At 42.1% G+C, this 21,811-nt stretch overlaps 1 long non-coding RNA gene across 1 annotated transcript; it reads right to left on the bottom strand.

The window, feature by feature from the left end:
* Positions 1–11,362: 11,362 nt before the first annotated feature.
* Positions 11,363–20,258, bottom strand: LOC111092228. The gene is made up of 2 exons (XR_005377349.1): positions 19,879–20,258; positions 11,363–12,326 (listed from the first exon to the last, which is right to left on the bottom strand). It is a non-coding gene; the product is annotated as an uncharacterized LOC111092228 (long non-coding RNA).
* Positions 20,259–21,811: the final 1,553 nt, after the last annotated feature.

The following is a 21,811-nucleotide window of genomic DNA, read 5'->3' as shown; positions in this document are numbered from 1 at the left end:
TTAGAAGCCTTGGTAAGGAGTAGAATTTTCCAGGATAGGAATCCCAAATGTGTCAGCTACCATACTCCCTTATCAGCTTTAGGAGAAGATTTTTTTTTTAACAAAAACAATTTGATGAGTTCTGACACATGTATACCCATGTAGCATCACAATTATGATAATGAACATAGACATCATTCTCAAAACTTCCCTGAGGCCCTTATAATCCTTCCCTCCCCCAACCATCCTGCTACCAGGTAATCACGGGCCTGCTTTCTGGTCACTTTAGATTAATTTTGCATCCTCAAGAATTTTATACACATGGAAACAGTATGTACAGTATGTACAGTATGGCTTCTTTCACTCAGCATAATAATTTGCAGCTTCAACTTTGTCGTGTGTATCAATAGTTTGTTACTTTTCATTGTTGAGTAATATTCCATCATATAGATATACTAAAATTTGTTTATCCATTCACCTGTTGATGAACATTTCAGTTTTGTCCAGTTTGCTTTTCGAGATTAAGCTGCTATGAACATTCATATTCACATCTTTGTATGAACAATGCTTTCATTTCTCTGGGACTGGAATATCTAGGTCATATGTGAAGCATATAACTTTTTAAGAAACTGCCAAGATGGGATGCCTGGGTGGCTCAGTTGGTTGAGCATCTGCCTTTGACTCAGGTTGCGATCCCGGGGTCCTGGGACTGAGTCCAACATCGGGCTCCCTGCAAGGACCCTGCTTCTCCCTCTGCCTATGTCTCTGTTTCTCTCATGAATAAATAAATAAAATCTTAAAAAAAAAAGAGGGAGAGAGAGAGAGAGAGAAACTGCCAAATTATTTTCCTAAGTGGTGTACCATTTTACACTTCTATCAGCAGACTGGGACCTTTCCAGTTGCTTCACATCCTTGCCAACACTCAGTGTGGTCAGTCTTTTTAATATTAAGTGTACTTGTGGGTTTTGTAGTGGTGTCCCAATAGGATTCTCATTTTCATTTCCTTAATGACTAAGATGTTGCACATCTTTTCATGCATACATTTACCATTTTAAAACCTTCTTTGGTGAAGAGGTTGCTCAACCCTTTAAAAAGAAACTTAGGGGGCACCAGAGTGGCTTAGTGGTCGAGCGTCTGCCTTTGGCTCAGGTTGTGATTCCAGGGTCCTGGGATCAAGTCCCATATTGGGCTCTCCACAGGGAGCCTGCTTCTCCCTCTGCCTGTGTCTCTGCCTCCTTGTGTGTGTGTCTTTCATGAAACTAGATCTTAAAACACACACACACACACATATACACACAGATCATTGGAACAGAATAGAGAATCCAGAAATGTACCCTCAATTCTATGGTCAACTCATCTTTGACAAAGCTGGCATCCATTGGAAAAAAGACAGCCTCTTCAATAAATGATGTTGGGAAAATTGCACAGCCATTTGCAGAAGAATGAAACTGGACCATTCTCTTGCACCATACACAAAGATAAACTCAAAATGGTTTGAAAGATCTAAATGTGAGACAAAAATCCAACAAAATCCTAAAGGAGAACACAGGCAACACCCTTTTTGAACTTGGCCACAGCAACTTCTCTCAAGACACATCTATGAAGGCAAGGGAAACAAAAGCAAAAATGAACTATTGTCTCCCATGAATAAATAAGTAAAATCTTTTAAAAAATTAAAACTTAAAAAAAACTTGGGTTGTCTTAATATTGAGTTGCAAGAATTGCTTATATAGTCTAGATACAAGTCTTCTTCAGATAAGTGTTTTGTAAATATCTTCTCCCATTTTATGCCTTATGAAGGATTTTTGAGAACAAGAAGTTACAGCTTGTGGGGCAGATGGTACTCCCAGTCTGGTGTGTTTCATTCTAGAATCTTTGGTACTTTAGTAGCTGCTTCTGCTGCCAGACTTTCCTCCAATTCTCTCTCACCACAGTGACATGGAAACATCAGGTCATTTCCACTTAAAAATTGCAGATCAGCTCTGGCCTTCACTGCCCACCCTCCATCTCATTTTTTTTTTTTTGTCAAATGCTTTAAAAAAATTACTTTGCTTTATTTTAATTCCAGAATAGTTAACATACAGTGTAACATTAGTTTCAGGTGTACATATAGGGGTTCAACAATTGCATATATCACCCAGTACTCATCACAAGTGCCCTTTTTTTTGGTATTTTTTTTTATTGGAGTTCTATTTACCCATATAGTATAAAACCCAGTGCTCATCCCATCAAGTGGCCCCCTCAGTGCCCATCACCCAGTCACCCCATCCTCCCACCCACCTCCCTTTCTACTACCCGTTGTTCGTTTCCCAGAGTTAGGAGTCTCTCATGGTTTGTCTCCCTCTCTAATTCTTCCCACTCAGTTTCCCTCCTTTCCCCTATAATCTGTTTCACTATTTCCTATATTCCCTGTATGAGTGAAACCATATGTTTGTCCTTCTCCGACTGACTTACTTCACTCAGCATAATATCCTCCAGTTCCATCCGTGTCAAAGCAAATGGTGGGTATTTGTCATTTCTAATGGCTGAGGAATATTCCATTGTATACATAGACCATGGCTTCTTTATCCAGTCATCTTTCGATGGACCCCGAGGCTCTGTCCACCCTTTGGCTATTGTGGACATTGCTGCTATAAACATTGGGGGGTAGGTGTCGACGTTTCACTGCATCTGTATCTTTGGGGTAAATCCCCAACAGTGCAATTGCTGGGTCGTAGGGCAGGTTTATTTTTAACTCTTTGGGGAACCTCCACACAGTTTTCCAGGGTGGCTGCACCAGTTCACATTCCCACCAACAGTGTAAGAGGGTTCCCCTTTCTCCGCATCCTCTCCAACATTTGTGGTTTCCTGCCTTGTTAATGTTCCCCATTCTCACTGGTGTGAGGTGGTATCTCATTGTGGTTTTGATTTGTATTTCCCTGATGGCAAGTGATGCGGAGCATTTTCTCATGTGCGTGTTGGCCATGTCTATGTCTTCCTCTGTGAGATTTCTCTTCATGTCTTTTGCCCATTTCATGATTGGATTGTTTGTTTCTTTGGTGTTGAGTTTAATAAGTTCTTTATAGATCTTGGAAACTAGCCCTTTATCTGATATGTCATTTGCAAATGTCTTCTCCCATTCTGTAGGTTGTCTTTTAGTTTTGTTGACTGTATCCTTTGCTGTGCAAAAGCTTTTTATCTTAAGTCCCAATAGTTCATTTGAAGCAGTGTTACCCTCCTTCCACAATTTTCTTCCTTCTTTGGTAACACAGAGGGACAATTTTTTCCCTTGTATATCAGATTATCACATTGTATGCTTTAAATACATGCAATTGGGATGCCTGGGTGGCTCAGAAGTTGAGCATCTGTCTTTGGCTTCAGGGCCTGATCCTGGGGTCCATGGGATCAAGTCCTACATTGGGCTCCCCAAGGTGAGTCTGCGTCTCCCTCTGCCTGTGTCTCTGCCTCTGTGTGTGTGTGTCACTCATGAATAAATAAATACAATCTTAAAAAAATAAATACATTCAATTTATTTGTCAGTCATAGCTCAATTAAAAAAAATCAACTGTCATGTAGCAGTTACTATTGCTGCATAACAAATGGCCCCAAAGTTTATGGTCTAAACAACCATCCTTTGTTAACTGTTCAGAAGCCTACAGTTCTGCTGATAGGAGGCAAGCTCAGCTGATCTCAGGTAGGCCCCTTGCACACCTGCAGTCATATGGAATCTCAGTTTCTCTGTAAGCGGCTCAACAGAATTCAGCTCCCATACTACCATCATCCTGCTATTTCTGTGTCTCTGGTCCCAGTTCACCACATTGCAGTACTAACATAGCTTCCAGTAGGCTCCTGAATCCGTCTCATGTGCTGTTGGGCTCAAAGAGTTTGTAGGCCTCTGAGACTGCCTTGATTTGGTTCTCTGAGAAGCAGACCCTGAGAAAAACATTTGACTATGTGTAGCTCATTCCAGGAAGTTAAGATGTAGAGAAGGAAAGGAAAGTAAAGAGGCAGCCATTACAGTGTGTGTGTTAATGGGGAGGCTACCACTGTGGGAAACCGGGGCATGGTCCCAACTGGGGATTGTGCCTCGGGATTGTCCCATCCAAGTGACAGAGAATAGAACCTTTGCTAAGACAGAATCATCTGGTGAGTACCGCACAAGCCCCTTTCCTCCTTAATCAGGGCTTTGACTCTGAGGCTTCTTTCTCAAGGCTTCATGGCAAAGAGGTTGCTGGCCCCAGAGGCTGGTCTAGTCTGCCCAGCTAGGTTCCCATTTACCTATTTTAAGTCCTCACAAGTTGGCATATTTGCCATGTACAGGGACCTGGTGGTTAATCACAGAACACAAATGGACTCAAATAATACCAGAAATAAATCTGACTTGTTTTCTTTTGGGGCATTATCATCTAGAGCCACTCTTTTTTTTTTTTAATTTTTATTTATTTATGATAGTAACAGAGAGAGAGAGAGAGAGAGAGAGAGAGAGAGGCAGAGACACAGGCAGAGGGAGAAGCAGGCTCCATGCACCGGGACCCCAACGTGGGATTCGATCCCGGGTCTCCAGGATCGTGCCCTGGGCCAAAGGCAGGCGCCAAACCGCTGCGCCACCCAGGGATCCCTAGAGCCACTCTTGAGGGACCAAAGGGGCTGGATTTGTGCATTTAAGGGTCCTAGGGTGCCAGCAATGCATTGGCTGCACCTGTTACAGCTTTGCTGTGGATCAGCAGGATGGAAAGCCCATCAGAAGCCATCACTCCATCATCTTGTGCATGCATCACCAAACAGAGATCTGCTTTTAATGAAGCAGTAGATATTTGTAGTGATTTATCAGGAAACATTTTGTTACAGGGGGTGATGGATTACTGCGGAACATTAGAGTAATCCCTTGTAGCCTTATGATTTGAAAGTCTGTGAAGGAATTTAAGCAGTTGGATGCAAGCGAGCTTAGCACTGGGAAGAGTTTAAAATGGCCTAATTTCTCAGAAGGTATTGTGTTGAAACTTGCACAATGTGGCTTCTGAGCTTGCTGTGCTCAAAAAATGAGTAAGAATTGTGATAAGTCCCTGCTTCAAATCCACAGCTTCTTTCCTGGGCTCTGACTAAATGTTTCTGGACCTGCATATTTTTCTGCCTTTCAGATTTTCACCATCTCACAAGCCTGACTTGGACCACCATTTTGCTCTTGTCCCCTCCTCTGACTATCACCAGCCACACTTTAAGTCTGTTATACAGATTGGTACCAATCTGAGTAATTTCTTGCTTTCTAGGCTGAACAACCCCAGTAGTACCAGTATTAAGACATAGGTTTATTGATTAGCACATTCATTTATTTCAGAAAATGATATTGAGAGTATCTGTGTGACCAACATTAGGGAGCTCAGCAAACACAAAGACCCTATATTTACTTGCACTCTCTCAATAACAAACATTCCTGTTCAAAAGCAGGGGGAAAAAACCAATGTCTCAGTTCAAAGGCCACGAGGCAGGATGGATTCTCTCTGAGTTAGGAAAGGGATAGCCTTTTTGTTCTATTCTGGCCTTCAGTTGATTGGATGGGGGCCACCTACACTGGAGAGGGCAATCTGCTTCACTGTCTACCGATTTAAAGTTAATCTCGTTCAGAGACACCCTCCATAGACATAGCCAGAACATTTGACCAAAATATCAGGGTACCCCATGACCCAATCAAGTTGACACATAATATTAACCATCATAATGTTTTTCATTTCTTTCAGAAGCTCCATTTATGGATATGCCTTGGTTTATTAAATCAGTCTCTGTTCATGGACATTTGATGATTTTTATTTTTATTTTTATTTTTTTAATAATAAATTTAAAATAATAATAATAATAAATTTATTTTTTATTGGTGTTCAATTTGCCAACATACAGAATAACACCCAGCACTCATCCCGCCAACTGCCCCCCTCAGTGCCCGTCACCCATTCACCCCCACCCCCACCCTCCTCCCCTTCCACCACCCCTAGTTCGTTTCCCAGAGTTAGGAGTCTTCATGTTCTGTCTCCCTTTCTGATATTTCCTACCCATTTCTTCTCCCTTCCCTTCTATTCCCTTTCACTATTATTTATATTCCCCAAATGAATGGGACCATATAATGTTTGTCCTTCTCCAATCGACTTATTTCACTCAGCATAACACCCTCCAGTTCCATCCACATTGAAGCAAATGGTGGGTATTTGTCGTTTCTAATGGCTGAGGAATATTCCATTGTGTACATAAACCACAGCTTCTTTATCCATTCATCTTTCGATGGACACCGAGGCTCCTTCCACAGTTAGGCTATTGTAGACATTGCTGCTAGAAACATCGGGATGCAGGTGTCCCGGCGTTTCATTGCATCTGCATCTTTGGGGTAAATCCCCAGCAGTGCAATTGCTGGGTCGTAGGGCAGGTCTATTTTGAACTCTTTGAGGAACCTCCACACAGTTTTCCAGAGTGGCTGCACCAGTTCACATTCCCACCAACAGGGTAAGAGGGTTCCCTTTTCTCCGCATCCTCTCCAACATTTGTGGTTTCCTGCCTTGTTAATTTTCCCCATTCTCACTGGTGTGAGGTGGTATCTCATTGTGGTTTTGATTTGTATATCCCTGATTTTTAATCTTTTGTTATTGTGAGTAGCTCTGTGATGAATAGTCTCATGCAGATGTATTGCATTTGTTTGCCACTACACCAGTGGTTCAGCTTCCCAGAGGTGGGATTTCTGGGTCAAAGGGTATATGTAATTGCCCCTCCCTGGGGGCTGTACCATTTTGCATTCTACCAACATTGTCTGAAAGCACTTGTTCCATGGGGACACAAGGACCCATGCTTGGTCAAACAGAACACCATCACTCTTGGCTATGGAGATTAGGTTAGAGCCAAACTGGCCAATGGTAGTGATTGATGGCAGTTTTTGTGAAAACATCAGGACACAGAAGCTGTCTCTCTTGGGGATGGCTCAGCTAGCTGTTGTAAATCTCCAGTCTCTAGGGACAACCACATAGAGAAAGCCTGGTCAAGAATGACACCAACAAAGAAGAAGTAGTGCCCAGAGACACAGAAAGGACAGTAAGATAGACTCCCTGGATCCAGCCCCTGGATAATAGAGCCCCTGGATCCAGCTGGACCTGAATCAGAGGCTATTCCTACACTCTTTCAGTTATGAGACCAAATTTCAGTTTTAAAAGTTGAATACAATTTCATTTATATGTGGGATCTAAAAAATAAAACAAACAAGCAAAAAAAAAAAAAAAAAAAAAAGGAAGAAGAAACAGAACCACAAACACAGAGAACAAACTAGTGGCTGCCAGAAGGGAGGGAGAGGATGGGCAAAATGAGTGAAGGGGAGTGGGAGGTACAGGCTTCCGGTTATGGAATGAATAAGTCCCAAGGATGAAAAGTACAGCACAAGGAATATAGTCAATAGTATTGTGATAGCATTGTATGGTGACAGATGGTGGCTACACTTGTGAACATAGCATAATATATAGACTTGTCCAATCACTATGTTATACCCCTGAAACTAATGTCAAAGTGTGAAACAACTATACTTCCATTTTTAAAAAGTTGAAATGAATCCATTTTTCCTACAACCAAGTGAGTCCTGCCAAATGCAGGATGCTGACAAAATGTGATTTCTGCCTTCACGGATATTTGCAATTGAAATGAAGGCATGAAAAACAATGAGAACAATGTAAGATAGGATAGTATCAGGTGCTGTACTGAAAAGTCAGAGCAGGGGCTTTGAGGTGATAGGATTTGGATGGGTGGAACATTGAATAGTTCCACAATCCTGTAATTGCAATTTCAGATCTGATACGGTCTGAGAACCAAAAGTTTTTGTAGTGTTGGGGCAAACTTGTGTTCAAATGAAGGTACAGAAATGTTAAACTATTGGATTAGGGAATATGGCCTCAGACCCTGCCTGGGGTGGTAGATATGTCATATATGGCAGATGTACGGTTTTACACTTGCAATTTCTGGACTATTTAAGTTCTGAATCACTGTTGGACCTACAGGGCTTGCCTAAAAGACTGTACCTCTGTCTTAAATGTCTTACAGAATATGTTTTCTGAGGCCTAAATATTGCCGTGGCTGTCAGGGAACCCCACAGGCATAACTTGAAAGGTACCCATCCCATGGGCAGCAGGAAAAAGATAGGATGTCTTGAGCACTTCACATGTGTACAACCTCTCCAGGTCCTTTGTAAGTCTCTACTATCACCCCAGGGGGGGCTGCCATGTAAAACTAGTCAGACTGTGACCTGAATGAAGTTGCTTTATCAAGGGAGCAGGTGTGGCAACATCCAAGCTGGGCCACTCTCCGTTGGCCACACAGGCACCCTGACACTGACTGCCCATCCAGTGTGTGGGTACCATCTTCCAACTTACTCAAAAGTGCCATGTTCTAATTCAGATCCTTAGCCTGAGGCAGGTTCACCTCTAAAGGCAGAGCCTGAGGAAAGGATTTGGGCTAGGTGACCAACTAGGAGGTGACTCAGGACATGCTAGAGGAAGTGCAGAAGTAAGGCAGGGACTTCAATACAGGATTTGTCAAGGAGTGAGTTACTGCTGTGGGGAACTGGGGCTCACTCCTGTTGGGGGCCTCTAAGAGACCCTATGAGGCATGTATCAGAATTGTCCCATTGAGCAGGAAGAGAGCCAAGGAATCTCTCCACCAACTGGTTGAATGTTGCACTAAGGGTATTAAGTGTCTTCCAGCCCTCAGGTGGAGAAGGGAGAGGCAAAACAGGTACTGGAGGTAGGAAGCTGCTGGGTGCCTAAAAACTGCCCGCCAGCTGTAGGGGAGCACAGGGTGGGCCGAAAGCATGTGGCACACGCTGTCTTCTTCAGAGCCCCTACTAAGGGCTCCCACCCAACATTCGCTGATGTTGGCTGGCCACACTTCAGCTGCTTCTCTTCTCTTGCCACCTAGAAGCCCCCGGGGTCAGGAACTGTTTCCACTTGTAGCTGTATCCTCTATGCCTTGCATGATGTGTGGGTCAGATCAGCGTTCAGTTAGGATTTACCAAATGAACAGATAGCACCATTTTCTTTTCTTCCAGCTTCTACCTGCTTTACTTCAATCGTTATCCAAATTGCACACTGTAGGTAAGACAGTTTCCCCTGCTGCCACTGAGAGGGCAGGGTTGACAAGGAATCCATTCCATGTCCCCACATTAACCACTCTTGGGCCTCCTTCTGGTTACTGAAACAGGAAGCCTGTGTGGCTGGACCAAGCCATTGCCCTGCTTCTTGCACACTCCTGGCAGGAAGCAAACCTTTACCCTAGGTGCCTTGGCAGGTTCAGGCAAGGTCCTCACTTACACTCCACACAATAGCTCTCACTCTTGCCCTCATAAAAGTCTTAGAGGCTGGTTGGCTGTCTTTGGGTTTCCAAAGATGAGCAGACTCATTGCTGCTCAGATGTCTGGCTGGTGCCTGGTCCTCAGGTAGATCTATTCACCAGCTTTGTAGTGATATAGAGAGAAGCCTCTTCTGTCAGCTTAGGATAAATTTAATCCTTTCAGCAATGACTGATCCAAAATTTCCATACAGGCAGGGCTTAGGGGCAGCCATCTGGTTGGAGGGGGGGGGATCAGGGAACTTATATAGAGCTACCTTAATACGGCAAGCACCTCAATATCACTCGGGTGGTATGTTAATTTGCGATGGCTTAACGGAGGGATTGGTAGATTACAGGAAGCTAAAGGATGCAGTCACTTGGCCCCCTATTCCTTATGAACAAGATATCCTATGATGGAATTGGGCACAGATGTGATGAGCCGGGGGCAGAGCAGAGCCAGAGAAGGAGATCTCGACCTTTGGCCACCAAAAATTCACCTGACCTCTGCTAGTTCTGTTTTTAATAATGCAAGTGTTTTTGTAGGCAAATCAAATTATATCTCTGTTAGAAAGAATGCCCATCACTCTTGAGCATAGATGAGTATCTGCTGTTTTTAGTGTTATAATTTTCAATGAATCCCCTGGAGCAGACCCTGCCATCCAGATCCTCACCTCCTCAGCGGCTGGCACTGGAGAGCTGTCTCCATCTATCTATCTGTGAACTGTGTTTACCACATCATTAACTGATCTGCAGAGGTTTTGAAATTTGTAAATCTCAGTATTTCACTGAGTGAAAACAGACATTATGCCAGAAATTCATTGTAAAGAACATCTAACATCAGCAACTAGCAAATAAAAAAGAGGCCAAAGTGCTCATCTCAAACCAAGATTCTTCCTCACAGGATGGATGCAGCTGAATGAAGTAATGAACAGAATTCTTTTCTACTTCTACATGTGCATTTGGAAGTGGAATCATGTCCTTTCACAAGAGACCTGGGTTTTAAAATACAAAAGATAATATGCCTTTATGGTGTTGAAAGCATCTAAGTCTTACTATGGCAAGGGGATGAGTCAGTGACAGACACGAGGTTTCCTGTGGGTTGATTTTTCTTTTTTTGCTGACCTCTAAGCAGCCAACATGGAGATGCCCTCTTTCATGTAGCTGAGTCCCTGAAAGTCCTCAGAGTTTTGTGACCTGAAAGCTGACCATTTCAAACTGTTCCTTGCAATAGTGTCAGTCTTTTGACTATTGTTGATGACTATGAACTACATCGTACCACTTATGTGTCCCTTTATGAAAGAAAAATTATTGTAGTTCGAACACAAACCCTACAATTTTAAATATCCGTAGTGTGGATAGCCAAGGCAGGAAGCCATGGCCATTTATAGAACGATTCCAACTTCAAATACTCCAATCCTTTGTGTCCGTAAACCACTGAAATATCTCAGAAATTACAATATTCCAAATCCAAATAGTAAATCTTGAAAGAAGTCTCTAAGCATTAGAAGAATTGTATTCAAAAGTCACCTCAGATCAACAGTGGATTCTATGATTTATTGTAAAATGTGTGCATTAGGCCATACTCTTTATTTATTTCTGCTGTGTTTAATTTGTTCATTTGGGCCTTGTCTTTTGAGTCATCCATTAGTGACTAGAGATTGCATTATGAATTGGTGCTGATGTGCTAAGGACGGCAAAATTTCCAAGTCCATTTGTACATAGTTTAAATTGAAGAGGGTTTCAATATTATTCAATTATAAAATGTTATATTAGTGTCAAAATGAGTGCAGAGGACAGAAGAGAAAGTGTTTTAGAGTAGCTTTATGGAAGGAATTAATTTGTCTTTTTTTTTTCTTTAAAGACTATTTATTCACAAGAGACACTGAGAGAGGCAGAGACACAGGCAGAGGGAGAGGCAGGCTTCCTGCAGGCAGCCCAATGTGGAACTCGATCCCTGGACCCGGGATCAGGCCCTGAGCCAAAGGCAGATGCTCAACCGCTGAGCCACCAGGCATCCCAGGTATTCATTTGTCTTAAAGAAGAAATGACACCGAGCATAATTGAAAGATAAGATTGTTAATCACATGACAGCTGACTTGGCTCTTCATATTCTATCCAAAGACATTCAGTTAAATGTCAGGTCTGTTACCTCAACTGCTGCGGGGAGGACATTTCATAAAACAGTGCCATCCAGCTGCCTCAGTTTCCCAGGTGACTGTGAATGGTTGGAGTGTGTTTGTCCACTTTCCTTTCTATGCACATCCACACAGCATTGCCCGATGCTCTCCTCTCTCCACTTGCTCCCCACATACGCTGCCATTTCATCTCCTTGACCCAATCCCCTCTCCTCTCTCCGCAGAATCCTCCAACTTCCATGGCCAAAGAAAATGGTCTGTACTCCTTAGGCTGGTGAGCTTGAGTCTGTCACCCAATATCCATTCTTCATTCATATCTTACAACACTGATTTTATTCCAGGAAGCAATCCTCCCATATTAGAAAATGGCATTTGCTGGTCTCCCTTGCAGCCAGGGGTGGCCTATACACTGTATCTGGAATCACTGTTGTAAGAAACCTCTCTTAGAGGATCTAAGGCACCTGGAGGGGCAGGTCTGGTGGAAGTGGGGAGTAAGGAAGGGAGCTGGACACAGTGTGAGGAATGTTGCACAACTGCTCCTGAGAGTGTCTTTCTCACATGTGCAGAGTTTCCGTCAAAATCTGGCGGACCTTCTCTGAAAAATCTGCATGTACTGGGAGGGATGTGTTCTCATGAGCAGATATCGAGGCCTCTCAAGTAAAGCTTTCTGAATTCTGACCTCTGCAGAGTGTGTAGCTTCCAGTTGTCCCAAACCTACTCAATTGTATCATTGGGTCCTGATACTCCAATTAGAATAATGCACGGTGAGCTTATCTATAACGGACTGTACCAGACTCTTCTTCCACCACTTCAGGTCCTCTGGGCTTCACTCATTTCTTGATCTAGCCACTGCTGCAGTGGCCACTTGGCAGGCCCCAACTTCCTTTTCTGCAAGTCCAAATCAGTAATGTGTAGAGCCAGTCTTTACTGGTGTGAGAGGATTAAAATACCCACTATTTAAAAATTAAATTATATAAACTTACAGCTAAATAAATTATGTTAGAAATAAAGGGAATGAGGGGATCCCTGGGTGGCTCAGTGGTTTTGGCACCTGCCTTCAGCCCAGGGCGTGGTCCTGAGGGCTCGGGATAGAGTCCCACATTGGGCTCCCTATGTGGAGCCTGCTTCTCCCTCTGCCTGTGTCTTGCCTCTCTCTCTCTGTCTGTCATGAATAAATAAATAAAATCTTTTTAAAAAAAGAAAGGGAATGAATATTCAAAACTCATTACCTTTTCCTTATTTCACTACATTTTACTATTATTTACAATCTAGAGTATATTCTATTGGGTTTTTTTAGATTTAAAAAATTTATTTATTTTTGAGAGAGAGAATGAGCTGGGGAGAGGGGAAGAGGAAGAGGGAGAAGCAGACTCCCTGATGAGCAGGGAGTCTATGCAGGGCTCAATCCCAGGACCCAAGAGTCGTGACCTTAAGTGAAGCCAAAGGCAGACTGAGCCACCTCGGCACCCCTAGAGTATAGTCTATTATATCTGTAAGATGTCTACTGTAACCCTATAATGAATACACCGTAAAAGTCAAGGCACCTCTCTTCCACATCCATGTTGAAATCAGCCATGGTGAGAATTTATATCATAGAAATAGGAGAGCCAGTTATCAAACATTTAGTACCATCACCCAGGCACATCCCCTCATACTTGCCAGGCATACCTTTTACTTCTTGCCCGGGGGCTTAATTAGCAAACCGAATAGGAACACCATGAGATCATGCTTGGAGCCCATCAAGTGCCACCTGAAAGTGCTGGCATATTAACACCTTGTGGAATTACTTTTTGACAAATGTGAGATGGGAGCTGGTGGATAAATTCTTGGTCCTATCTTCTCCCAGCCTATCTTACTTACACCCCATCTAAGAACATAGTCCTACTTTTAGGACTGAGCAACCAGCTGCACTCAGTGGCAGCCAGCACCATTGTATCTCCTAGTATTGGTTCCCCATCCTTAGCACCATTTCCTTATTCTTCTGCTCTGGGATTGAGCCCTCTAATAAAAATAGCATGTTTCCTCAGGCTCTGTCTTCTAGGGAGGTCAAAGTAAGATGACTCTTAATAAGGGAAGTGAGTGGGGGGAAGACAGGCGGTGGTGATGGACCCAAGGCCAGAAGCTGCAGGGCTGCCATGACCCCCAGTTTGAAGAGACAAAGGGCAGGGAGCAGTCAAGCAAAAGTCAAGCACCCAGCTTTTGCTGGGTGGTGAGTCATTTTGAAAATATCTGAGACCTTCTGCTGATGAGCACAGGTAACCTGAAACAACACACAGGAAGGAAGACAGGGAAGTAAATACTCAGACCAGGGTCTGTTCTCTCTGTCTCATCTCTTACCAGCATGCCTTGTTGACCAAACACAACTGGGAGGGCAGAGATCACAAGGGGATTGGGAGAGGGTGGAAGGAAGGGCATATGGAAAATATTCCTCACAGTATCCTAGAGCAAAATCTGTCCATTAGCATTCAGAGCACTCAGGTGCACTTTTCACCCAGGAGAGAGTCTCGCCATGATATTGACCAGCTGTCTCAGTAGCAAACAGACAGAAATCAGCTGTGTGTGTGTGTGTGTGTGAGAAGAACCAAAACAAAGAAAAAACTGATTCTGGAAGAAACAAAGAAAGGAACTTGAAAACAAACTTATCACATATCTATACAACAAGAACAGGACAGAGATTTATGAGTAAAAGGAACAATCAGATAAATAAGAAAGAGTTTTTAGAAATTGATTATAGAAGTAAAAATTGCAATAGATGAGCTGGAAGATAAAGGGAAAAAAGTTTTCCAGATCTGATGGCAAAGGCTTAGAAAATATGAGTCTATAGATAAGGGTCACAGAAGTTTAATCCAAAATAGTATCCCAGGAAGAGAGAGAGAAAGAGAAGAAAAAAAAAAAAACCCTGAAGAACATAGCTGTAGCAACATTTTTTTTAGATACATGTCCTAAGGCAAGAGAAACAAAAGCAAAAATAAACTAATAAACTATTGGAACTTCATAGAAATAAAAAGCTTTTGCATAGTGAAGGAAACCATCAACAAAACAAAGAGACAACTTACTGAATGGGAGAAGATATTTTCAAATGATAAGAGGTTAATATATCCAAAATATGAATATATAAAGAACTTAACACCAAAAAACCCACAAATAATCCAATGAAAAAAATGGGCAGATGACCTGAATAGACGTTTTCCCAAAGAAGACATACATCCAGACGGCCAACAGACACACGAGAAGATGCTCAACATCACTAATTATCAGGGAAATGCAAATCAAAATCATAGCAAGGTATCATCTTACACCTGTTAGAATGCTAAAATAACAAAGACAAGAAATAACAAGTGCTGGTGAGGACATGAGAAAATAGAATCCTTGTATGTTATTTGTGGGAATGTAAGTTTGTACAGCCACTGTGGAAAACAGTATGGAGTTTTCTCAAAAAGTTAAAAATAGAATTACCGTATGATCCAGTAATTCCACTATTAGGTATTTTACCCAAAGAAAACAAAAACACTAATTTGAAAAGACATAAACACCTCTATGTTTATTGCAGCATTATTTACAATAGCTAAGATATGGAAGCAGCTCAAGTGTCTATCAATTAATAAATGGATAATGAAGATGTGGTGCGACACACACACACACACACACACACACACACACACAGACTGGACTATTACACTGCCATAAAAGGGATGAGGTTGTACCATTTGAGATGACATGGATCGACCTAGAGAGTAGTTTGTTAAGTGAATAAGTCAAACTGAGAAGGTGACTACCATGTGATTTCACTCATATGGGGAAATCTAAAACAAGAACAAATGGGGGCAGCCCCGGTGGCTCAGCGGTTTAGTGCCAATTTCAGTCCAGGGCCTGATCCTGGAGACCTGGGATTGAGTCCCACGTCAGGCTCCCTGCATGGAGCCTGCTTCTCCCTCTGCCTGTGTCTCTGTCTTTCTCTCTCTGTGTTTCTCAAGAATAAATAAATAAAATATTAAAAATAAAACAAGAACAAATGAATAAACAAATAAAGAATCCAAATCTACAAAAACAAAGAACAAACTAATAATTGCCAGAGGGGAAGGGGTTGGAAGGGTAGGCAAAATAGACAAAGGGAAGTGGGAGATACAGGCTTCCACTTAAGGCATGAATAAGTCACAGGAATAAAAGACACAGCATAAAGAATATAATCAATGGTATTGTAATAGTGATATACGGTGATGATGGTAGCCACACTTGTAAACTTAGCACAATGTATAAACTTGTTGAATCACTAGATTGTACACCTGAAACTACTTTAACACTGTATGTCAACTATACTTAATTTTTAAATAAAAAGAATGCTTTTAATTAATTAATTAATTAATTAATTAATTAATATGAAAATGTTCCTGTGTTAAAAACCGAAGTCTTCAAAAGGACTAGGCCTTTGTACCCCCTTATTGACCAGTCACTGGACATGGACTGCCATCAAGGGCTGGGGGCAACCTTGAGCAAAGTGGCTCCCTTCAGCCAAGGGAATTCTTAGAGAAGGATTTAGCCATTAGTAATCAGTATCTCTGGCAGCAGAGAAAGAGGTCTGGGTCTTATTTTATTTTTTTTATAATAAATTTATTTTTTGTTGGTGTTCAATTTACCAACATACAGAATAACACCCAGTGCTCATCCCGCCAACTGCTCCCCTCAGTGCCCGCCACCAATTCACCCCCACCCCCTGCCCTCCTCCCCTTCCATCACCCCTAGTTCATTTCCCAGAGTTAGGAGTCTTTATGCTCTGTCTCCCTTTCTGATATTTCCCACACATTTCTTCTCCCTTCTTTTATATTCCCTTTCACTATTATTTATATTCCCCACATGAATGAGAACATATAATGTTTGTCCTTCTCCGACTGACTTATTTCACTCAGCATAATATCCTCCAGTTCCATACACGTCGAAGCAAATGGTGGGTACCTGTCATTTCTAATGGCTGAGGAATATTCCATTGTATACATAAACCACATCTTCTTTATCCATTCATCTTTCGATGGACACCGAGACTCCTTCCACAGTTTGGCTATTGTGGACATTGCTGCTAGAAACATCGGGGTGCAGGTGTCCCGGTGTTTCATTGCATCTGTATCTTTGGGGTAAATCCCCAACAGTGCAATTGCTGGGTCGTAGGGCAGGTCTATTTTTAACTGTTTGAGGAACCTCCACACAGTTTTCCAGAGTGGCTGCCCCAGTTCACATTCCCACCAACAGTGTAAGAGGGTTCCCTTTTCTCCGCATCCTCTCCAACATTTGTGGTTTCCTGCCTTATTAATTTTCCCCATTCTCACTGGTGTGAGGTGGGATCTCATTGTGGTTTTGATTTGTATTTCCCTGATGGCAAGTTATGCGAAGCATTTTCTCATGTGCGTGTTGGCCATGTCCATGTCTTCCTCTGTGAGATTTCTCTTCATGTCTTTTGCCCATTTCATGATTGGATTGTTTGTTTCTTTGGTGTTGAGTTTAATAAGTTCTTTATAGATCTTGGAAACTAGCCCTTTATCTGAGACGTCATTTGCAAATATCTTCTCCCATTCTGTAGGTTGTCTTTGAGTTTTGTTGACTGTATCCTTTGCTGTGCAAAAGCTTCTTATCTTGATGAAGTCCCAATAGTTCATTTTTGCTTTTGTTTCTTCTGCCTTCGTGGATGTATCTTGCAAGAAGTTACTATGGCCGAGTTCAAAAAGGGTGTTGCCTGTGTTCTTCTCTAGGATTTTGATGGAATCTTGTCTCACATTTAGATCTTTCATCCATTTTGAGTTTATCTTTGTGTATGGTGAAAGAGAGTGGTCTAGTTTCATTCTTCTGCATGTGGATGTCCAATTTTCCCAGCACCATTTATTGAACAGACTGTCTTTCTTCCAATGAATAGGCTTTCCTCCTTTATCGAATATGAGTTGACCATAAAATTTAGGGTCCACTTCTGGGTTCTCTATTCTGTTCCATTGATCTATGTGTCTGTTTTTGTGCCAGTACCACACTGTCTTGAGGACCACAGCTTTGTAGTACAACCTGAAATCTGGCATTGTGATGCCCCCAGCTATGGTTTTCTTTTTTAAAATTCCCCTGGCTATTCTGGGTCTTTTCTGATTCTACAGAAATCTTAAAATAATTTGTTCTAACTCTCTGAAGAAAGTCCATGGTATTTTGATAGGGATTGCATTAAACGTGTAAATTGCCCTGGGTAACATTGACATTTTCACAATATTAATTCTGCCAATCCATGAGCATGGAATATTTTTCCATCTCTTTGTGTCTTCCCCAATTTCTTTCAGAAGTGTTCTGTAGTTTTTAGGGTATAGATCCTTTACCTCTTTGGTTAGGTTTATTCCTAGGTATCTTATGCTTTTGGGTGCAATTGTAAATGGGATTGACTCCTTAATTTCTCTTTCTTCAGTCTCATTGTTAGTGTATAGAAATGCCACTGATTTCTGGGCATTGATTTTGTATCCTGCCACGCTACCAAATTGCTGTATGAGTTCTAGCAATCTTGGGGTGGAGGCTTTTGGGTTTTCTATGTAGAGTATCATGTCATCGGCGAAGAGGGAGAGTTTGACTTCTTCTTTGCCAATTTGAATGCCTTTAATGTCTTTTTGTTGCCTGATTGCTGAGGCTAGGACTTCCAGTACTATGTTGAATAGCAGTGGTGAGAGTGGACATCCCTGTCTTGTTCCTGACCTTAGGGGAAAGGCTCCCAGTGCTTCCCCATTGAGAATGATATTTGCTGTGGGCTTTTCGTAGATGGCTTTTAAGATGTCGAGGAATGTTCCCTCTATCCCTACACTCTGAAGAGTTTTGATCAGGAATGGATGCTGTACTTTGTCAAATGCTTTCTCTGCATCTAATGAGAGGATCATATGGTTTTTGGTTTTTCTCTTGCTGATATGATGAATCACATTGATTGTTTTATGAGTGTTGAACCAGCCTTGTGTCCCAGGGATAAATCCTACTTGGTCACGGTGAATAATTTTCTTAATTTACTGTTGGATCCTATTGGCTAGTATCTTGTTGAGAACTGGTGCAGCCACTCTGGAAAACTGTGTGGAGGTTCCTCAAACAGTTAAAAATAGACCTGCCCTACTACCCAGCAATTGCACTGTTGGGGATTTACCCCAAAGATACAGATGCAATGAAACGCCGGGACACCTGCACCCCGATGTTTCTAGCAGCAATGTCCACAATAGCCAAACTGTGGAAGGAGCCTCGGTGTCCATCGAAAGATGAATGGATAAAGAAGATGTGGTTTATGTATACAATGGAATATTACTCAGCCATTAGAAACGACAAATACCCACCATTTGCTTCGACGTGGATGGAACTGGAGGGTATTATGCTGAGTGAAATAAGTCAATCGGAGAAGGACAAACATTATATGGTCTCCTTCATTTGGGGAATATAAAAAATAGTGAAAGGGGATAAAGAGGAAAGGAGAAAAAAATGAGTGGGAAATATCAGAAAGGGAGATAGAACATGAGAGACTCGTAACTCTGGGAAACGAACTAGGGGTGGTGGAAAGGGAGGTGGGAGGGGGGTGGGGGAGACTGGGTGATGGGCACTGAGGGAGGCACTTGATGGGATGAGCCCTGGGTGTTATTCTATATGTTGGCAAATTGAACAATAAAAAATACATTTATAAAAAAAAATGTTCTGTACCTGCACTGTCCAACCTGGTAGCCATTAAACACATGTGGCTATTGAGGACTTGAAATCTGGCTAGTGGATTGAGAAAATGAATTTTAGATTTTATTTGTTTAATTTAAATTTAAGTAGTTACATTTGAATAGTGGCTACCATGTTGGGCAGTGCAGCTTTAGATCATGAGAGCCTAGTGTTTCAGGGTTAAAAGCACAAAATCCCCAAGCTGGTCACTGGAAGTGAAAAGAAGGGCCATGCCTGCTTTTATACCTTGGTTCTCTCTACAGGAGACACAGCACCATGTGATGGTTTTTGATTCAAGGCATATATTACAACCTAGAGAAAGGAACCCCATGAGGCAGGGCATATTCTCCAAGCTGGAGCTGGAGCCATATTTGAAGCTGTGCCTTCAAAAGGCCCTTGCATTAATTTATTGGCAGAGGAGAGATCAGATATCAGAGACTTGTCCAATTTTAAAATGTCACTGGTCCCTACCCTCTCCGTCCCAGAAAAGGTCAGGAGTTTCTGAGTGGTGCAGTCAGGACTACTGGATCCCACCATCAAATGGCTTTCCTCTGCTACAAAATAAATCTCTTGGTCTGAGATGGTATAATACATCAAATAATGTTAGTAGATCAAATAATGTAAGATGGATAGTGGTACTGACCAAGGAGCTCTACAGACTGGAAAAGAAATTCATACCCAGAGTATATGTTACTTCCAGTCAAGATGAATCATTGCTCTTTTCAGAGTGAAGAGTCAAATGCAATCAACTCACCATGAAGTATCTCATTGGTCACTTAAGAATGGTGTCAGAATGGGGACTCGGCTTTGGTTTATATGCCTGGCAAGTTGGACATTTGGCTTTGGCAGAAGATCAGTCTTGGAGAGTTGGAGCTCTTGCTGTTGGGCCCATGCATAGCTTCTAGCCCTGTCACTATGTCCATTCATGAGCCCATTATGCTATCACTGCAATGGACAATGATAGAGACTGGAACTGATATCAACTGGCCAAACTATACTTGGCTGCTTTGTGCCTTTTCTACATTGAATGCTCCTTGGTGGATGTTAATGTGTGATGCAAAGATCTTCATATGTGGTGCCCACTCCCATGGATCCACCTACGTATCTGTTCCCCAGACCTCTTTGTTCCCAATTTTCCTTCCTGACCAACCAGCCAAATCATCTACCACTGCCATGGGCCGATGTATATTCTTTCCTCAAGCTACTTCTCTTTCCACACTGCCTGAAAGAATTGGAAGAATTTTGAAATTCTTGAAAGAATTTCCCCTCCCTGTCTTTCCCCACCCTGAATGGGGCTGTAGTATATCCGCAGCCAATTTTCATCTTGCATCCACATCCAGGTCCATCTATCCATGCACCAAACTCAGACTTTTCCCTCTTCTGTCACCTAGAACAGTATCGAGTGACATAGGAGTATAGGCCACCACACTTGTGCTGTTTGCTTGTGCCCTCTTTCCTACTCATGTGCAATTACGTACATACCACTCCCATCTTACAATGGATAATTGCTGGAACCATCCTACCTTATGACAGATCCCAGCTCATGGTGAACTGCTCAAGGCCACAGACCACTTAGCTTCTACCCAGGCCTCTCTGTACATAAGGATCTCTACTTGAGTGGTATATGGGACTCTGCTGCAGGGGATGTGGCTTTGCTCCAGAATATTAGGAGTCTACATTGTGATCATCCCATTGGATCTTAACATGAATTTTGCATATCATCTTTTCCATTACCAATACACTTAGAAAAATTAGGTTTACCAGATTTTATGGCAGCACCTACAGTGTGGCCTGCACTGCAGATTGCACCTGCTGCTAAGTCTTTTCCTGTTCTGAACCACATTCAAAGTTGGTTCCTTTCACATTACTCAATAAATGGATCAGAAAAAATTACTAGTTGTGGAATATGCTGACTCCAGGACACAAAGAAGCCTACAAGGCATTGTGATATCATCGTAGTGACATCACACTTATCTTTTATTCTGGAGGTTATCCAAGCATGCCCCGGACCTCTGGGGCATATCAGTTTCACAGAATGGGGACATTTATCTGTCAGCCTCTGAGGTGTACTTTTGTTACCAATGCCTTGATCTTCTTACTTGAGTAGTCTGATTAATATTAAATTATCAATTTGAGTGACAAATTTGATGTTCTGCAGAACGTCCAGATTTCTTCAGAGGAGGATCATGACAGAGGGCAGAGAATCAACATTGCCCCAGGGCAAAACTGAAAATGTGTAAAGTATTTGTTCTTTGTGAATGTAAGGAGTTTCTGACCCTTCTTTGAATAGAAATGGAGCAGAACACATCCCCAGATCAAAGTTTCATGTCATGTACCTTAGCCTAGGTTAATCTGCTCTAGGAAAATACTACATCTGGGAAAGAACTATAATCGTGGTTACTATTTGGTTAATTTTATGTTAGTCTACAGTCATCCTCCAAGACCTGTCTGCTTTATTTAGCAAGGAATAGACTAATTAAGTAGGGATACCATTGGGACCACCAACACTGCATCTTTTTTATCTCAAAGAATGGCATGAATTTCTGTCATTATCAATGGAATGTGGGTTTTTAAATTTTATTTCATTTTTTAAAATTTTTATTTATGATAGTCACAGAGAGAGAGAGAGAGAGAGAGGCAGAGACATAGGCAGAGGGAGAAGCAGGCTCCATGCACCGGGACCCCAA

The sequence above is a fragment of the Canis lupus genome, chromosome 24 (assembly GCF_011100685.1).
Source record: "Canis lupus familiaris isolate Mischka breed German Shepherd chromosome 24, alternate assembly UU_Cfam_GSD_1.0, whole genome shotgun sequence".
NCBI lineage: Eukaryota > Metazoa > Chordata > Mammalia > Carnivora > Canidae > Canis > Canis lupus.
This window is presented reverse-complemented; position numbering and strand designations above follow the sequence as displayed.